Below are 19,871 nucleotides of genomic sequence, written 5' to 3'. Positions count from 1 at the left end.
TTACAGCACCTCATTGTACACCTGAGACCCATATGGAGGAGGAGAGAGCCAGCCTAGACAAACGGTGCCCCCATGTCATGGAAACCTTCAGTGACCCAGCTCCAAACTTTAACTAACCTTGGACGTTTCCCTTCTGTTCTTTCTTTTAGTGTCACCATTTTTCTCTTCCTGTCACTTGCATACTGTATTTGTCTATCTTTGTTACTATAATGAAGTCCCTGAAGCAGGCTGACTTTGGAAAGGAGGCTTACTTATCGCTCAGTTCTGAAGGTTCAAGGTCATGGCGCTGGTGAGACCCATGTGGTGGATGACACCATAGTGGCAAAAAGCACTTGTGGAAAGGGAGATCACATTGCCAAGCAGGAAGCTGGAGGGCTATTCAGGGTCAGGCTCAGGCTTTTATAATAACTTGCTTTTGTAAGAACTAACTCAGGGTCCCTGGAGAGCTACCTTGATCCCTCCTGAGGGAAGTCCCCTTCCTGCCAGGGCGCACTTCTTAGCTTTGCCACACTGAGGACCCAACTTGCAATACGGGAACCCTTGAGGGAAAAACTGCACCCAGCCCGCAGCACTTACCAACACCACATGTTGGTGTTGTTCCTGTTCTGGCCACTCGCCCCTAAATAGATGTTTAACTGGGAGATAATCTAATTTTATGGAAAGATGGGTTAAATTTAATGGGTTAAATGTCTGTGTCACCTCCCATTATTGGATGATTTGGGACACTATTTTTATTAAACTCTCCTACCTTTCTTATCTGAAAGATAGGACTAACGATTCTTACTCCAGTGGATCATTGTGAGGATTCCATTAATATGTTGGGTAAAGGAAGACATTTAATTAGGCCGGAGACCATGTCAGGCACATGAAGTAGAAGAGAGCTTTTGAAATTATCTAGATACAAGATGCTAAAGATGTAAATTAGGATCCTGGAGAGAAAATTTAAAAGGAAATAAAAACAGAAGATGATGTGAAGGAAAAATTCATCTGTAATGGCCACTGATTGGATGAGAAATATGAAAGAGAAAAGCAAAGACTGACATTTGAAGCAAGTAGCTAAAGAAAAGGGAATAAAATTCTCATTATAATTCCTACATTACCAGGCATGGGCGCCTGGCTTGGTCTATTCAGACTGCAATAACAAGACTCCTTCTCCTGGATATCTTACCAACAGCAGACATTTATTTCTTACTGTTCCAGAGGCTGGGAAGTCCAACATGGAGGCTCTAGAACAGTTGGTTTCTGGTGAGGTCTCCCCGTGCTTCCTAGATGGCACCTGCTAGCCATGTGTATTTATGCTGGAAGGGCCTGATATGCTCTCTGAGGTCCTTTACAACAGCAGTAATCCCTGCATGAGGGCCAACCCCTGGGGACCTCATTAGGGTTCAATGTAAGAATTTTTAAAGAAACCAAAACTCAGACCTTGGGTTATATGAGGTCTAACATATAGGTAACATGAGGTGAAACATAATAATGAATGTTTAAATTTTTAAAAATTATTACAGGAAAAGACACATTGCCATTAATCCCCTCAAAACACTCCTGTCTGCTTCGAACACAATTATCCTATCATTCTTGCCACTTTCCAAAGCAGTTCTGGAAGTCTTTTTGCATGGGTATCTTTAGTTGTGCTGTTATGGCTGCCTCAGTGTCCTGAATCTGTTCAGAACGTGTACCTTTCATGGTCTTGTTGACTAGGAAGGAGCCCAAAGTCACACTGTGCCAGTCTGGTGAATAAGGCAGACACACTGAGGTTTTTACGAGTCATTCCATTGGATTACACTCCATGGATGGCACTTGGAAGCAGCATTCATCGTGTTTGGTAACTGCTCATAAAGATCATGAAAAGGTTTTGTGTAGTATTAAATAATAAAGGTATAAGTTAAGGAAGAGAAATTCTGGGAGTCTATACAGCATATATGTATGTTATGCATAACATGCATTTATGTAACTTATATGACATCACATATCTGTATAATATATAATAGCAAGGCCATAGGGCTCATCTCATATAGTATATATGTGTGAAATACAATAATGTATGTTACCACATTTCTGTTTCTCTGTCTCTGTTTCTCTCTCTCTCTCTCTCTCTCTCTCTCTCTCACACACACACACACACACACACACACACACACACACACACACACAACCCTAAGTAAGAGATTAGACCTATGGCTCCATCTTACCCAAAATCCAATAAAGTGTTTCTGAGTGACAATGTAGTGTGTTCTGGGAGGACAGCATTGGCTCTAGATGTGAAGTTGCCCCTTGATTATGTTCCCAAAGATAAGATCTACAGGCTCAGAGGAGGTTACCATGAACTATATTCCTATGTCCACAGGTTTGAAAGCAAACTGTAGAGGACAAATTGGATATAACTAAAAATTACTAATAGCTTACAGTGCCATTTCTTAATATTAACTGGTAGCCACATTAATAAGACATGGAGGAAGAATAGTTGAAAGACATGAAGGAGAATAGGTACATACAAAATCCTCCTCTGCCCCCTGCAAACCAAAGTGTATATGATAAAAGTATGAGTGATCATATGAATAGGATGGATAAGATACTGACTGTTGGGAAAAGGGAATCGAAGTGTTGATTGACTTTGAATTTCTTCTTAAAGATGGTGTCACCACCATTAAAAATTATAAACTACACCGATCAAAAGCATAATGATGCATAATCTCTCTCCTTTGTTTTCCTGTGGTTTCCTGTGAAGGAAGCAGTTATGGGGGCAAGAGAAGGGAAGAGCTACAGTGAGCTTCGTTTAAATCTTCATCTTGTGGGTCAGCCTCAGTATTGATACTCACTGTGGAGGCTACACCAGTTCCGGCAGGTGAAAAGAGAAAAGAACCACGATACATGAGATGCTGGAGAAAATGCCATTCAGATATTGATGATTAACCCTAATATTGATCGTAAAATCAGTGTGGTAGATAGAAGACCCAGAATAAAGACACTAAATAGCTGGATAGCCTGGAAATGAAACGGGCTTGAGATGGATGAAATCGCTGGAGAGATGCTCAGAGGATTGCAAGAGGATGGTTCATATTTCTAGCATTCAGTGCAGCTTTAAACTCCTCCCTGTAGGTGTGGACACGAGGATCACAGAAAAACCCTCATTAGAAACCTCGGGGCTGGGGTTGTAGCTTGGTGGTAGAGTACTTGCCTAGCATATGTGAAGCCTTGAGTTTAACCCTCAGTACCACAAAGAGAAAAACAAGTTTTCCTTAGACTTGATACCATTGAAGAAAAACGAATATCCACTTATCCAATCTAGGTCTTAGAAGAATTGCCTGTTAAGTTTGTGTGAAAGTGGATTAACAAATAATGGATTTTTTTTAAGATGCTGAAAATTAAATACTGGATAAAAATGGATTTCATTGGTTCGAGGATTATATGTTTCTTCTGTCAAATGTTCATTTATTTGGAGTGTTGACTTAACCAAAGGATTTTAAGTAAAACAGATTAACATGACACAACTGAAAAAGTGCTTAAATCATCAAGTGTACAATTCACATTTTTGCAGAATGAGCAGTCTTATAGTGAGCTCCCTGTTCAAAGAACAGAGCATTGCTGGCTCCTCCCTGAAGCCCTCATGCAGCAACTCAGAATCCTGATTTATAACCCTAAATTGAGACCTGCTTATTTTAAAGCTTTACATACCCGTCTTCAATTTTTATTTTAAAATAGAACCAAATGATCCCATGTATGTAAAATTACATCAGTAGTTCACTATATATACATGGAGAGAGATAAGAAGTGTGCTCACTGTGTTACTGACAGTGGTAGAATGTGGGGGATGTTTTAGAATTTTCTTCTTAGTTTTCTTCGTTATTTAAATAATGCTCCTATGATAATGACTATGTGCCTTGAGAAAAAAAAATCACATATGCATTGTTACCCATACTGTTCAGAATAAGGCCTGGGAATGTTTTTGGATGGGCAGTGCCCAGGGCATCCTTCAAATCACTGAAGGGTGAAGCTCTTTGATACTTTGTGTCCTTTGTGGGGAAAAGTCAGGATCTCTAAATTGTCAGCAAGAGGAGGCAGCTGGAGTCCTTCCCTCATATTGGAGCTCTAGGTTTAGCTGCTAAAAGCAATGGAGACCGTTCTAAATACCAGAGGTAGATTATAAAATATCTGTATGTTTTTGCAAAGGCTTAGAAATAGTCTTTGAAGACTTTACTATTAAGATGTAACCATTGCTTCAGCTTTAGCAGAGAATTGATTATAAAAAAATTGCCAAGAATGATTGTCATTCCCTTGGGCCCCAGCAGAAAGTGAGTTCCCCTGCTTTGGATGCAACCTTGTCTCCTGGGCAAGGATGTCTGCCAGACTACTCCTGTCTCAAACCTTTCTAATACTGCTACTTTCAAATGTGTAGAAATAATATATCCCTATGCATGCTAAAGTCAGGAAATATTGATTCTTGTTTTGCCTTAAGGGAGGATGCAAAAGAGCTGGTTACTATAAATCTACAGTTAGCCTGACATACAACATATGAAGAAATAAGATAAACTTTAGGCCTAAGAAATGTTTTTAAAAAGAGTTTTTATCTGATTACCAAAGACATGGGATTTCTTTGATTCACAATTTGCTGGAAAAAAAAAAGTGAGATCATTTTTCTTCAGTTTTATACTCATAATATCCTGCATTTTACTTCATACCCCTTTCAAATTGTATTATATACCCCTTTTAATTTATTTACACTACTAGTTGATTAACATCTACCTTCTCAATTGACTATAAGCTCTCCTGGGTAAGAATCAGGTTCCCTATCATAATCTTAATGACAAGGACATTACTTGCATGTTAAATATTTGTTGAAAGAAAAATAACAAAATGAATATGATGCATACTGTTTAGCTCTGATTTTTAAAAATAAATAATTAAAATAAATAATTTGTGTTTTAACATAACACAGAAACTGAAAAAGCACTTAAATTGTTAAGTGTAAAATTAACATTTTTGCAAAATGAGCATTGTCTTACAATGAGCTCTATGTTCAAAGTAGAGAACATTGCTGGCTCCTCCCTGAACCCTTCGTGTAGCAACAGCGCATCAAGTTGGCTTTCTGTGACAGTAGAGCTGGACTGTTAACTTGATTGGCCTGGGAGCTATCCAGAGGATTAGTAAAGCATACTTCTGGGTGTGTTTGGGTGGGTTAATGGAATAGCATTGGGTTCTGTATCTTGTCCCTTGCCTCTTCTTCTCTGGCACTGTTCCCCTGCTCTGCTTCTCAGCAGCCATGAACTAAACACCTTTGCTCTGCCATGCCCTCCACCATGATATTTCTGCCTTGGAGCCAGCTGACAATGGACTGAATCTCCTGAAACCATGAGTCAGATTCAACCTGTCCTCCTTTAAGTTGTATCAGGTATTATGTCCCAGTGACAGGAAAGCTGAGTAATGTACTATCATTTCATGCCAATAAATATAGCTTTCTATCATCATTTTGATGCACATGAGATTTTCCAAATTTCTATCAAAGTTATCTATGATATCAAAGTTATCTATGATAAAGCTAACTGAGCATATTTATACATACAAGTTTAAGCAATTGCCCACACTGGTTCTTTTGATATCTTACTCATAAAACATCAAGGAAGTAAATGACCTAATTTTAAAAAGTATTAAGTAAAAGAATGGGCAGAGAAGGACAGGAAGTGATGAGATAGTGTTCTGAGATTAATATGGACCGTGTTTGGTCTGTGAGTTAAGAGGAGGCCTGGAAAGCTGAGCAAGAGCAGCATGTGGGAGAGCCCAACAAAGCTGGCTCTCAGATAGCTGTGGTTTAAACATCTGTGGTTCTGAAGTGGGGCCACCTTGACATGCAAAGGACTTCCTTGTCCGACTTTGCTCTTCATTTGGTTCTGTTGGACCTTGAACTTGGTCAAATGCATACAATTTTATAAATGGCTTATAGTCCTGACTTGGTCAGGGTTTCCATACAGTCATCTTTGTGTGAGTAATAGTCATTCTTTGATCATTCCACATCAAGCACTGATGACTTAGGGACAACACTCAGGTGGGGTATATCTTGCCCTAACTCAGAATGGAAGGTGTCATTCCGGTCCACCCACTCAAGACAACATAACTGGCTGGTCCCAATCAATTCTTGTGACCAGTGCCCAGTTTCCTATTCAAAAATATGCTACTGCCTGTAACTGGATATGTGAAAATATCTCAAAATAAAAATTCTTTCTAAAAGGCATCCTTCATGAAATTGTGACTTGTGTAGGTAATCTCAGACTGAACTATGTACTGGAACTAATTTTTTGCTAATATCTTTGGAAAGGAACCCTATTTTAAATGGTTAGTGCTTCCAATAATTGTTTTCAGGGATATCTGAAGGATTGAAATAAATCCAGAACACACAGTGCTGGTCCCAGCATGTAGTAGGTATTCAAGACCTTGTGATGTGGAGCTTCCCAGACTGAACCATATTCCATGGAGAATTTTCAGCTGTTTGGGGATTCTACTATCTTTTTCCCATTCTCTTAATATTTATGGAACAGAAGGCTTGCACTTTGTTCTCTTTTTCCCAAACATGTATTTAGCATTTATTGCAGGCATGACCTTATTTTAGGAAGCCAGAGTTTAAGCAAAGAAAGCTGCAGATTTTATGGAATTTGCAGCCTGCAGAAGATATGGCAGCCACACGCTAACACCTGCAATTCATGTTGTGTACTTTATAGCCAGTTGGGTACTGTAGGAATTCCAATCGTAAATATCCCTCAAAAGCCCCTATCTTGAAGGCTTAGTTCTCATTTGGGCACTGGTGGGAGGTGATGGGACCTTTAAGAGGTGGGGTCTAGTGAGAGGTCTCTTTCCTCATTGGGCAAATGACCTCCAAGGAGATCATGAGACTCAAGCCCCTCTCACCCTCTTTCTTTCAGTTTTTGGCCGTGAGATGGGAGCTTTGCCATTTGTGGTCTTACCACAGCCCCAGAGCAACGGAGCCAACTGTGCACTGAAACTTCTAAAAACTGCGAGCCAACATGAACTTTCTCTGTTAATATGTTGATGATCTCAGGTATTTTTTGGAGTGACAAGAATCTGGCTGACAGATGGTCAGATAGGGCAGCCGTTTATATTCCCTGTGTTATAATAGGAAAAGTCTTCCTTCTTCCTTCATTCTCTCTCCTCTACCAGATGTCTGCAGACTGCTAGCTGCTCTCCAGCTCCCACGCTCTTTGCTCTTTTCCTGCACATACATCTGACCTGTGTTTCCCTTGATTTCGTGCACACACACACACACCCCTGCCTCTTTGCTGTGGCTGAGATTGGGCCACTTGCCTGGGAGCTACTCCAAGCCTGCCATAAACACCTCCCATGCTTTCATCTGCCTCTTGTTCCTTTTCTGCTGACCAAACGCTACTGGCCAGGGTTACTTGGAAGCCACATGTTGTTGAAGATGGCAAAGATATCATCAGCCTCATCTCTGAATGACTCAGTTGAGTGATGAGCCTTTCTTCTTCCCCACATGCAGCTGACTTGAATTCTACTTGAGCAAAAAGTAAACTTTGCTTGGTTTTGAGTCATTCTCATTTTGCTCTTTTGTGAAAGCAATGAGCTAGCTGTTCTAATTTTACCGAGTTCCTACTGTGTTTTAGCTCTCTGCTACATGATGAAGATCCATCGGTGGCCAAGAAAGACAAGTTCCCTGGGCCCTGCTTAGGTCTTAATGAAGGAGAATAACAATTAACAATATGAACAGATAAACCAGAAATTCACATAGGGAGATAAATGCGTGAAGGGTGGGCAGATGGCTGTGAACTGGGCTTTGAATCAAGGGTGGTCCTTGGGTATTAAAGGAAGATGTAGAAAAATCAAAGAAACCTAGAACAACAGCCCAGGATTCCCTTCAAAACCCGTTAGTAAGAAATGATAAGAAAATTCCAAACAACTCCAAGGCTCATGTTGTTCTGATTAACCAAAGAGGACCATTTACCTTGAGTCAGGATGTGTCGGTTCAGGAGAGTGTCCTTGAGTTCTTTTAAAGATCACAAAGGCAGAGAGATTTGTGCTTAATGGCTCCAAAGGACATTGTATTGATTTTTGTCCCTTTTGATGCCTTTAATGATCAAAGGAAAAATGTCCTTGAATGAGGAACTCTAAGGGATTGCGGTAGAGTTTGAATGACCTCTTGGGAAGTGGGAAATATGAAGGGGTAATTCTTTTTTTCTTAATGGCCTTCAGAGTATGGTAAACATAAGGAATTTGACTTTTTGCTAAAATTACAAACTTACCTATGTTATAGGTTAGACTCTTATTCCTGGATATTTTTTGTATCTAAGACACAGAAACATACTTAAGTTGGGCTAAGTTAAAACTTGTTTTTATTATAAGCAACCAGGGGATCCTAAAGACCAAGAGTCTTCAGAGATAAATGGGAGAATGGACTGGACATCGTTAAGCAGGGATGTGGAGAGAGCCTTGGCCATGATGCTGGACCTGACTACGGAGGCTTCCCGGAATCAAGTGACCCCTCCGCCCTCACCCTCCACATCTCTGCTTCACAGTGTCCGGTCCAGTCTCCCATTTATCCCTGAAGACTCCTGGTCACAGCTTCTTCATTTATATGATGAGACATAAGCCTGTCCCCCACTGGACTCTCCCAAATGCCTGGCTAACCCCAGTGGCTGAAGAGTCTGCACACCACTTCCAGATTCCCAGGCATGAGTGTCAGAATGCACACCTCAGCCCTTCTCGCTGCTGTGACCCCGACTCAGCGACGTCCAGCAGTGCAGCACACACGACTGAACTTCCACCTAATGTGGGCTGTGTGAGGACCATCGGAGAACATAGGGCATCAGCACAAACACAAGCATCACATTCCTGCACCCAGCACCTACTCTCCTTGCCATGCACACAATGCAAAACATACCCTCTTGGCCCAACCTTACTAGTAATGCCCAGCAACCCTCTATGCCATCACTCCTCCCCGCCTGGAGGTTACGCGAGGGGACTACAGATACGTCATGCGTCCAGACGAGAATTGGGGATCTTTTACAAATTCCTTGTTAGTATGGAGCACCAAAGCCAAAGATGTCTATCAGTACTCCAAAATGCACGCCACTCTTCGCTATTTTGCAACTAACAGAATAAGTGATAAGCTCCCCTAAAGTTAAAACAAATTGGGAGGAGGAGAAAGAAGTGCAGTTTTAAAATGAAGGAGGTAATACTACTCCGTGATGACATCATACACAGGTTAACAAATCCAGAGACATACAGCAGAATAGTGGTTCGGGCGTGAACTCCAGATTTGAATCTCTCTTCTGCCGATCGCTTAGTTTATGATTTCGGGTCCGTTACTTAACTTCTCTGCCTTTCTTCATAATCATAACTACCTCATAGGGTGAAATGATAATTATATGAGTTAATATTTATGAAATACTTAGAATAAGAAGCTGACACACAGTAAGTACTTACATAGATGTAGGTGAGCTGCATTTTTACAGATAAGAGAGAATTCCGGTGATGAGAACAAGTGAATTACAGGACATTGGTTTTCTGAGATTCTGAATTCTGCCAACAAGGGGGTGCCATGGCCTTAAAAACTGCTCTACCTTCTGCCCACTGGGGAGACAGTGCAAGGTGCTTTTCTCCAGTATCATCCTTTGCCATTCGAAGAGGGACAAGGAAGATTTCCTATGTGTGGGGTTGCCTTAAGTCATTATTTGTTCTGAGGACTGCTCCGGAGGCTAGAACTCCAAACCCTGCATGCTGTAATAAAAAACCAAAGATTTGTTCTTTGTCTGTGGTTCCTGGCACAAGATCCTAAAACTCTTGAATCTCCCTAGCGATAGGCATGTCTTTGGTATTCATAATGAGTTCCTTTCCACAGTACCTGACTTTATGCTAATGTAGTGATTCAGGGCAGTCCCTAGATAGCTGTAGGAGGTGGGGTGGTCGCCAGAAAGACCAAGCATTAGATTACAGTGTTAAGATTGGTCAGCCACCCACTCCTAGTGCCTCTGGGAAGAAGAGAAGGACTAGAAGTTCAGTTCTGTCACCAGTGGCCAATTATTTGCTCATTTATGCCTGTGTAATGAAACTGCAGTAAAACCCTGTGAAACCAGGAGACTAAGGGAGCCTCCAGGTTGGTGAACACATGCATGTGCTAAAAAGGTGACACACCTGGGGAGGGCGTGGACCAATAACCCCTCTCTCATTGCACGTCCTAGGGATCTCTTCCGTTTCACTATTCTTGAGTTGTATCCTGCATAATGAAATTTTAATTGCAAATACAGTGTTTTTTGTGTTCTTTGGGTCATTTCAGAGAATTATCAACGTGGAGGAAGAAAGTCATGGGAACGCAAGTCGGGCACAAGTGCGGGTGATCTGATAACCTCATTTTGTGCTGATGTCTGCACAACAGGGGAAGTCTTGTGGGGCTCTTATCCTAGTGGTCTGTAGGAACTCTGGGTAGTTCATGTGAGGATTGACAGACCCTGGTGCAGTCTGCAGTAACGATAGTATCAGAATTGAACTGAATTATAGGACATTCAGGCAGCACTGGAGAGCTGGTGTTGGAATAATGGGTTGAGGTTGTTGTAAAAGAACACAATGTCTTATTTGAGGCAAGCCTAGAATTCATCTCTAGACTTGAGGTGTGGGACCTTATGTCCTGCAGGGCACTTGGTGGACCCTATGGAGAGGCATGTATGGGACATGCAGATAAGAGTATCTTATCTACCCATTTAATTTAGATTTGAACAACTGTGTGATTTGTGCCACTTCTGATCTGTACTTACACACTGTGCTCACTATAAACACAGAATTTTGAAGCAGTAGAGATCTTAGAGATCATCTGGTGCCTCCTCTTCATGAGGACATTTAGATTCCACAAGGTCATGTGACTAATTGGAGGCCACACATAACTTTCTATAAAGGAGTCCAATTTCAGGACTCCTACCTGGATTGATACCCTGATTCTGCTTACTCTTGTGGCTTCATAACACAAAAAGGCTTCTCTTCTTTGTTCTTTTAAATTCCTAGACTCATTTTTAGAAAATTTCTTAGAATCATTATTCAATGTCCTAGAAATATTTGACCTGGAGTGGTGGTTCGAGCATGACCTAACCTCCTGAGGGTCAAGATTTATGTTTTTTTTCAAACATTGAACAAAAGATTTTTTTCAAAAAGTTTCTTTTTTTTTTTTAGCCCAAAAGTTAAAAAGACAATGACAAGACACATTGCCGATTAGGACTTAAAACAATGGCACCTGAGCTTTGACCCAGATTGCCAGACCCCAAAGTGAGTAGAAGTTCAATAAAGATCAAATCTCTTTATAAGTATCTTGCATTTATAGGTCGATTGTCTTCAGTTTTAATTTATATTTTTTGTTTCTTTTGGATTACAAGCCTTTTCTGTCTGCACTTGAGCTATCGTCTTCAATAATTAACCTGGCTTTGCTATAAATACATTTTTATTTTAAAGTGAATCCTTATGTTGAAGGATCAGGATAACAATTATTAATACAGTTGCTAATGGAGGTTTTAATATGAAACGATCCTAGCAGATACACATTTATGACAAGTGTATGGGCTATGGAAGCAGCAAGATGGAAATTGCAGTTGTGAATAGATTTTTTTTAACAGGGTAAAAGATGGCGTGACTGTCCATGTTTCAAAGCAGAATGAATGCCATTCAGATGATCAAAGGATGGAAAATAAGACCTAAGAAAGAAATTTTAAAGTGAATGGTAATATTTTACTTGGAGACTGGATAAACACCAAGTTATTTAATACGTGTTTGAGAATATGTAAGATTGTTACAACAGAAGCACATGATCATCAGGTTTCCATTACTATGACGAAGACAGAGTGGATAGAGTTTTAGCTGGGTTGGGAAGGGTTTTTTTGGTTTTTTTGGTACCGGGGATCAAACTCAGGACCTTGCGCTTGCAAGGCAGGCGCTGGAACCACTGAGCTAAATCCCCGGCCCTGGGTTGGGAATTTTAAGACACATGGATACTTTTCTGACAGGGAAAGCTTTTTGTAGCCCCATGGGTTTGCAGAGCTGTTAGTTGGCGTCAGTTTTTTGAGTCCAGTGTGTGCAGCTAAATTATTGCACCTGTTAACGGAAGACTTTTCCCCTTTCTCTACTGCCACTTCTTCAAATGGGTCACAGCTCTCTCTTTCTCGATTTGTTTTCTTAAAGCATAGAATAGCAGTAGATGATGTCTGTAAGTAAATTCAGTCTTATGGTTCCTATGTCAAGGGTAGAAAACAATTAAAAGCCAGTAAGTTGAAGTCTCATTATTTGCCACGTTAATGGTCTGTAAAGTGACCAGGGACACTGAATTAGTGCATACTGACCCATTGCTTCTTTGGGAAATGTAGGGTTCATTCAGTTCCTGCAAGTCTCTGGTCACAGCATTTTCTTCAGTCAGTCACTACATACAATTATTTAGTGTGTGTTTTGGTTTAAAGTCACTATATATCATATATGTTGATTCATTAACAGCACTCTTAATTCATGCTAGAATGAAGTGTACCTAACATGCATATTTTCTCTGCAAGGCACATCACAAACTTCTTACCTTTAGGAACACTAGACAGCATTTCAGCACTTGGGCCATTTTAAACAGTAAAATCACCAGCAAAAACACAAAAATGTAAAAAGTGTAACACTAGAAAGATCACAAGAAAGGTACTTCTTTATATTTCAAGAGCCAAAACAAGAAGAGAGAGTGTCATCTTGTTTGACCTCAGCTGGGAACATATGCATCAGGAACTCGAAGCTGTAACCATTCTACACATGACTGTGAATGGCCATGAAAGCCAGAAAAGCGGCACTGATTTTAGGATCACAGATATGGAATCCACAAGTAATGAAGATAAACTGTACAATGTATTTGGACTTTTTTCTCAAAGCAGTTCTCATTTCAATTTAATATTAAAAATTTGTCATCGTGCAGCTACTTAAAAAGAACAAGGGAAGTCTAAATAGATGGTGTGACCCCACTTTAGATGCATGTCTCAACACCGTCAGTGTGCTGACAGCTCCATCTACAGCCTCTCTCCACTCTCTCCATCCCGGAGACTGGTATCTCTTGTGGTACCCTTGACATTTCCATCTGTGGGTCTTACCTGAATTCTAACCTTGCCTGGTTTAAACTCAATGTCTTCCTCTCCTTTCCCAGCCCTGCACCTTCCATTTAAGTCATGGAAGCTCCTTCTTTACAATTACTCAGGGCAGAAATCAAATCTTCTCTTCTTTTCCACTGCCCATCTGCAGTCAATCCATCAGTACCTCCTGGAAGCCCAGCATTCACGGTGTATCTGGAACCCAACCACCATCTGCCATTTTCTCTGCTCCCCGCCCTGCTCCAGGTTGGCACCACCCTTTGCCTGGACTATTGTGAGACTCCCAGTGGTTCTCCTTGTTTCCAGCCATGCTGCCTGCAGCTCCTCAGCAGAGCAGTTAGAGCAACCATTCCAAAATGCACATCTGATGGGTCCCTCCTCCTCTTGAGACTTGCCATCCCACTTGGACTAAGGTAAATATTTGGCCACAAACTAAAAGAATTTACGTAATCTGGCCATACTCTTCATTCTCTGACCTCATTTCCTGTCTCTCCCTTGCTTGCTTTAGTGGCCTTGCTGACCTCCCAGTGCTCCTTAAATGTAATAATCACACATCTGTCTCAGGACCTTCGCATCTATCTGAATAGATATTCCTGATAACCACATGATCTCTTGAGGTCACTACAGAACTGTCCTCACATAAAGCCACTATCAATCACTCTGTCTTCAAACCCTGCTTTAATTTTTTTAAATAATGCTCTTTGCCATCTGATATAGTGTACTGGACACTAATTAGTTCTGTGATTTCCTCTACTAAACATAAGCACCATTTGTTTGTCCATTGCTGTACTGACCCTGTGAATAGTGGGTGTTCAATAAATATTTTTTGAATGAATGAATAAATGTAAGAACAGTATTCTCAATATAGTAAGTGGAAAGGAAAAAAAGAACAATATGTTTAGATCGCACTGTTTGTATAAAAAGAGGGAAGACGACACAACCATGTATGTATCTGTATCCTAGATGATTTTCTGGAGACGGACAAAAATCAGGTAAGAATGGTTGCTTTTGAGGAGAGGAACTCTCTCAAGGGTGAGACACACACCTGCTTTGCTTTTCACTACACACTCATGCACATTTTACAGTTGCATCGACATCTTCCCTGAAACAAAGCAACTTAACAAGTGAGAGAGAATGGTACTTTCAGCCACTGCACTGAACAGAAGCTGTATTTTGTGCAAGAGTCAGACCTCTATTGTATCTCTCCATTATCTGTATCTCTCTATTCCTGCAGAAGAAGGGCTCCCAGGCGGTGTCTGTGATTTTTTTTCTCCCATGTTTTGTGTTTATTTGATAGCTTCTCTTTATTATAAGAAAAAAAGGATTGACATTTTTGGGTCATTTTGCGCCTTGCCATCTGCCATGGAAATTTTTACACAGGGAAGAGATAGGCACCATGTCAAGTTGGCAGCATTTAGAGCGTCATTTTTCATCTGAAAAATCCATACCGTGCCTCTCAGACTCATTTTACATGGTCACAGTTTCCTGCAAAAGTCTGCCTTTTGTCTTTTTGACATTTTTTCTGTTCCTGTGGCTTTTCCCCTATGGTTCTCCATTTAGGTTTCTTGCTCCAAAAATTTAATTGGGAAAATGGACAGAAATGCTCAGGAAGGTGGCCTTTGTTAGCCCAATTCCCCCTTTTGCCATCATGCCCACCCTTGTGACTTCAAATACTCAGCAACCTACCAGGCTTTATGCCAAGCAGTCTTCCTGGGCAAAAATAGGAGAAATTCATTTGCTCCTTTGTGGTTGTACTTAAACTTGCATGCCTTAAGGATAAATCTGTCCATGGCCTTAACCTTCAGCTTTAGATGACAAATTTCTTAAGACATGCCCACTTAGGAACATGGTGGGGGAGTGAAGACCCCTCCTATGTTATGAGGTGGTACCTCAGACCTCAAGGAAATCCCTTACCTTGGCAGCTTCCACTGTGGCCTTGTCTATAACAAAATAATGTTCCCCTTTGGTTTCCAGTAGGACTGAATAGCTTCTTTCTAATATTTATCCTGTGTGATGTTAAAATTTCCCAATAATGCTTTTCAATTTCCTTCCTCTTGTCCCTTCTAGTCATCTCTGGAGTCTTTGAATTTGTGTATATTGTAGATTAAAAGCATAAAACAAAAATATTGTGATACAGTCACCACTGTAGTTCTCCATAGTGTGTTACACATAGAAAACAGTCCCATAGACCATAATGCAGAACTAATTAGCACATGTAGTTTGATCACTTTCAAAATTTTATGTACATTCCCCCTTTCCACTTCCACTATACTCCCCTTTTTTAAAATTAATTTTTAAATTTTTATTAGTGCATGTTTGCAGTACATAATGATTACATTCATCATGGAGACCTGGAACACGTACACAACACATCTGAATTCCTTTTACTTCCCCTTCCCTTTCCCTTACTTCCCTTCTCTTTAAAAAAAGGTCTATCTCCCTCTTTCTTATGATCAGCCTTTTCTTTAGCTCTTTACTTTATTTATGCTTTGTGTTTCTCATGTAAGAGAAAGCATGAGATATTTAAGCTTTTATATCTGATTTATTTCATCTAATATTGTCTCAAGGTGCATCCATTTTCCTACACGTGACTCAAATTTATTCTTTTCTGTGGCAGAGTCCTACTCCATGTGTATAACTATCACATTTTCTTTATCCACTAATCTGGTGGTGGACAGCGGATATATAGGATACCTCCAAAATTTAGCCATTATGAATTGTGCTGCTATAAAATGGGTATAGATGTATCACTGTTAAACAGTGTCTTCAACTCTTTTGGGAAGATACCTAGGAGAGGAATAGCTGGATCAAATGGAATTTCTATTTTTAGTTTTTTGAGGAATCTCCATACTGATTGCCGTAGTGGTTGTACTAATTTACTTTCCTACCGGCAATGTAGAAGGTTTCCTTTTAACCACAGCCTCACTAGGATTTGTTATTGATTTCTTGATGATGGCCACTCTTTCTGGAATAAGATGAAATCTCAGTGTTGTTTTAATTTACATTTCTTTAATGGCCAGAGATGTTTAACATTTTTAATGTATTTATTGGCCAGTTTTACTTCTGACAGGTGTGTGTTCATTTCAGTTCCTGTTTCTTGATTCTTTTATTTTTGTTGGTCTAATTTTTTGAGTTCTTTATATATTCTAGATATTAGGGCTCTGCCTGAGGAGTAGATGGCAGTTATTTCTCGTGTGCTATAGGTCAGTGGTGGTGAACCAGTGGCATTCATGTTATTGTAATTTATTTTATAGACAAAATATGTTAAAGTAGAGTTTTTAAAAACTAAAACTTCAGAATTCAGATTTAATTGCAGTGTTGGCACTTTGCAATAAATAAGTGGGTTTGGGATTGCAGTTTGGCTCTCGGTCTCTTAAAGGTCTCTTCTGTTTCCATATGAACTTTAGGATTATTTTCTCTAATTCTATGAGGAATGCTGTTGGTATTTTAATTGGGATCTCAGTAAATCTGTGTATCAGTTTTGGTGGTATGGCCATTTTGACAGTATTGGTTTTGCCTATCCAGGAACAGGGGATATCTTTCCATTTTCCAATGTCTTTGCTCCTTTATCCGAGTACTGTAGTTTTCATTATAGAGATCTTTTACTACCTTTGTTAGGTTAATTCCTAAATATTTAATTTTCTTGGAAGTTATTGTGAATGGTATCGCTTTCCTAATTTCTTTCCCAGTTGGTTCATTATTGGTGTACAGTAATGCTATTGATTTTTGTCTGTTGATTTTGTACCCTGCTACCTTACTGAATCTGTTTATTGGTTCTAGGAGTCTTTCAGTGGAATTTTAGGGTCTTCTATGTAGAGGATCCTGTCACCTATGAATAAGGATATTGTAGTTTGTCTTCTTCCTTTTTCTATATCTTTTATTTCTTTCTTTTGTCTGATTGCTCTGGCTGAAGTTTTGAGTACTATGTTGAATAGTAATGGTGGTACTGGACATCCATGTTTTGTTCCTGATTTTAGAGGAAAAGCTTTCATTTTTTAACCATTTAATATAATGTTGACAGTAGATTTTTTATAAATGTTTTTATCAGATTGAGATAAAGTACTTCTATGCCTATTTTCCTCCATATTTTAATGATGAATAGATGTTAAATTTTGTCAAAGGTTTTTGTTGCATCTATTGAGATGATCATGTGATCTTTGACCTTCCTTCTGTTTATGTGATGTATTACATTTATTGATTTGTGTATGTCGAACCATCTTTGTATTCCTGGGATGAAGCCTTCTTGGTCACAGTGTATGGTCTTTTTAATGATTTGTTGTATTCTTTTTGCCAGTATGTATGTTATTGAGGATTTTCATATCTATATTCTTTAAAGAAATTGGCCCTGTCTGGTTTTGGAATCAAGCTAATGCTGTCTTCCAGGAATGAGTTTGGTGCCAGTACTCCTTCCCTTTCAATTTCATTAAAGACTTTGAGGAGCATTGATGTTAGATCATCCTTGAAGGTCATGTAGAATTCAATGGTGAATCCATAGGGACCTGGGCTTTTCTTAGTTGGTAGGTTTTTTTGTTATGGTCTCAATTTCATTGCCCATTACTGGATTATCTGGGAGTTATTTAGATTTTATTTTTATCAATTTTTGTATTTTTAGCCCATATTTGTAGTAATGATTACATTCCTTGTAGAGAGTTAGTACATGTAGATGACACATCTTCATTCTTTTCTCATCCCCTTCCTCTCCCTCCCATCCATCTCCTGGTTCTCTGCTCATTTGCAAGAGACCTGCCTCTCTGCTTCCTGTTATCTGTATTTTATTTTGCTCTTTATTTATATTTTCGATTTCTCATATATGAGAAACCATGTGACATTTAAGCTTTCTTCACTTTGGGTAATTTATATGTATCTAGAAATCTATCTTTCTCTTCTGGATTCTCCAATTTACTGGATTACAAGTTTTTGAAGTAGTCACTAATAATCTTCTGGATTTTGATGGTGTCCATTATGGATTTCACCTTTTTCATTTCTAATTGCACTGATATGGGTCTTTTCCTTCCTCTTTATTGGTAAGATTGGCTAAAGCTTTGTCTATTTTGTTTGTTTTTTCCAAGAACCAGCTCTTCAATTCATTGATTTTATATATATATATATATATATATATATATATATATACATATATATATATGTGTGTATATATATATATATATATTTTTTTTTTTTTGGTCTAAATTTCAACTTCTGTTCTAATCTTCATGATTTCCTTCCTTGTACTTGGCTTTAGAGTCAGATTGTTCTGTTTTTCTAGGACCTTGAGGTTCATCTTTAGGTTATTTGGGCTCACTCTCTTGTTCTAATGTGGGCATTCACAGTTATAAACTTCCCTCTTTCAATTGTTTTCATTGTGTCCCATAAGTTCTGGAATGTTGTGCTGCCATTGTCATTTGATTCTAGGAACTAATTTATTCCTTAACTTCTTTAGTGACCCATTGACTATTCAAAAGTCTATTGTTTAATTTCATATGTTTGCATTATTTCTGTGGTTCTTTTGCCATTGCTTTCTGGTTTCATTGTGCTATGATCTGATAACAGGCATGGCATTATTTTGATTCATTAGTATTTTTAAGCATCCGTGGCTCTTTTATATTGCTGGTAACATTGGATCCTTTCAGTTTAGCTTCAGATTGCATTGTAGGATTCTTGTGACTATAGTTGACTTACTTTTGAGGATGAGATTTGGATACTTAGCATCAGCAAGCAGAGGTGTAAAGAGCTCCCCTGACCCTACTAACTTGCAGCTCCTCTCCCTTCATCCTCTAACACAGTTGTGACTTTGCAGTCCAGTTTTCATTCGCGCAGATTGTAAAAAGAATTCTGAAGACATCTGATCCTATTGGAGCCTCAGTTAAGACAGATAAAGGGATAAAGGGAACCTCTGAAATAACCACATGATTCACTGTTTCAATATTTGTGACTTTAATAGAGTATTAGCCCGTTGGCAAAGTTGAATCTGTTAGACAGGTCACACACAGATGGAGTTCATAAATGTTGTTTTCCTTGTGTTTGTTTCCTCTTAAAGGTGCTGAAAGAAAAGATTTGTAAATAAATCACAAATGAGCAGGACCATTATTATGGTCCTCATGTGGTCATAGGTGGCATTTTTTCAGATGTGGCTTAATCTAGGGTGTGTGCTGCTGAATCAAGGATATGCTACTGGGTGTGATGCTAGGATTAAGGCTGCCCCATCATGGGTGTGGATGCTAGCCACCTTAAGGGTGGGTAGCTTGGATGGGATAGAAGGGACAGAAAGAAGGTTGCTGCTTGCTGCCTTCTGCTTGCTGCCTGCCATGGACTGTTTCTCCTCTGTGATGCCCCTCTACCACGCCACTCTGCCTTGGAGCCAGCCAATTACAAACTGTGAGCCAAATAAGCCTTTCCTCCTCTAACTTTGGGTGTCTGGTATTTTGTCTCAGCAACAAGAAAAGAACCATAGTGTACTTTGAGCGGGTACCACACAAACCACACATTAATCATTTGAGATCTTAGTGGCAGTGAAATAGGAGGACCTTGGTTGGGATGGAAGAGTCACCTACCATATGGAGTTGATTCAACTCTAATCTTAATTCCCTAGAAAAGTTTTTTCTAATTCTGTGAGGAATGCTGTTGGTATCTTAATCGGGATTGCAGTAAATCGGCACATCAATTTTGGCAGTATAGTCATTTTGACAGTCCTGGTTTTGCCCATCCAGGAATAGGGAATATCTTTCCATTTTCTGATGTCTTCTTTGATCTCCTTTATCAGAGTACTAT

The 19,871-nt window shown here is 39.5% G+C and overlaps 1 protein-coding gene across 5 annotated transcripts in view; it reads left to right on the top strand.

Annotated features, from left to right (window-relative positions):
* The window catches only part of Pld5 (phospholipase D family member 5), a 365,640-nt gene that overhangs the window by 73,943 nt on the left and 271,826 nt on the right, over positions 1-19,871 (top strand). Inside the window, exon 2 of one of the 5 annotated variants that reach the window (XM_087194271.1) lies at positions 13,353-13,519. The exons of the other annotated variants lie outside the window; for them this stretch is intronic. The gene's annotated coding sequence lies outside the window, so the exon portion shown is untranslated. The remainder of the gene's footprint in view (positions 1-13,352; positions 13,520-19,871) is intronic. 5 annotated transcript variants of the gene reach the window in all.

The sequence above is a fragment of the Heterocephalus glaber genome, unplaced genomic scaffold (genome assembly GCF_053883595.1).
Source record: "Heterocephalus glaber isolate CG9 unplaced genomic scaffold, H.glaber_assembly_v1.0 deba00001600, whole genome shotgun sequence".
NCBI classification, from domain to species: Eukaryota; Metazoa; Chordata; class Mammalia; order Rodentia; family Bathyergidae; genus Heterocephalus; species Heterocephalus glaber.
The sequence above is the reverse complement of the archived record's forward strand: the minus strand, read 5'-3'. Positions and strand labels throughout refer to the sequence as shown.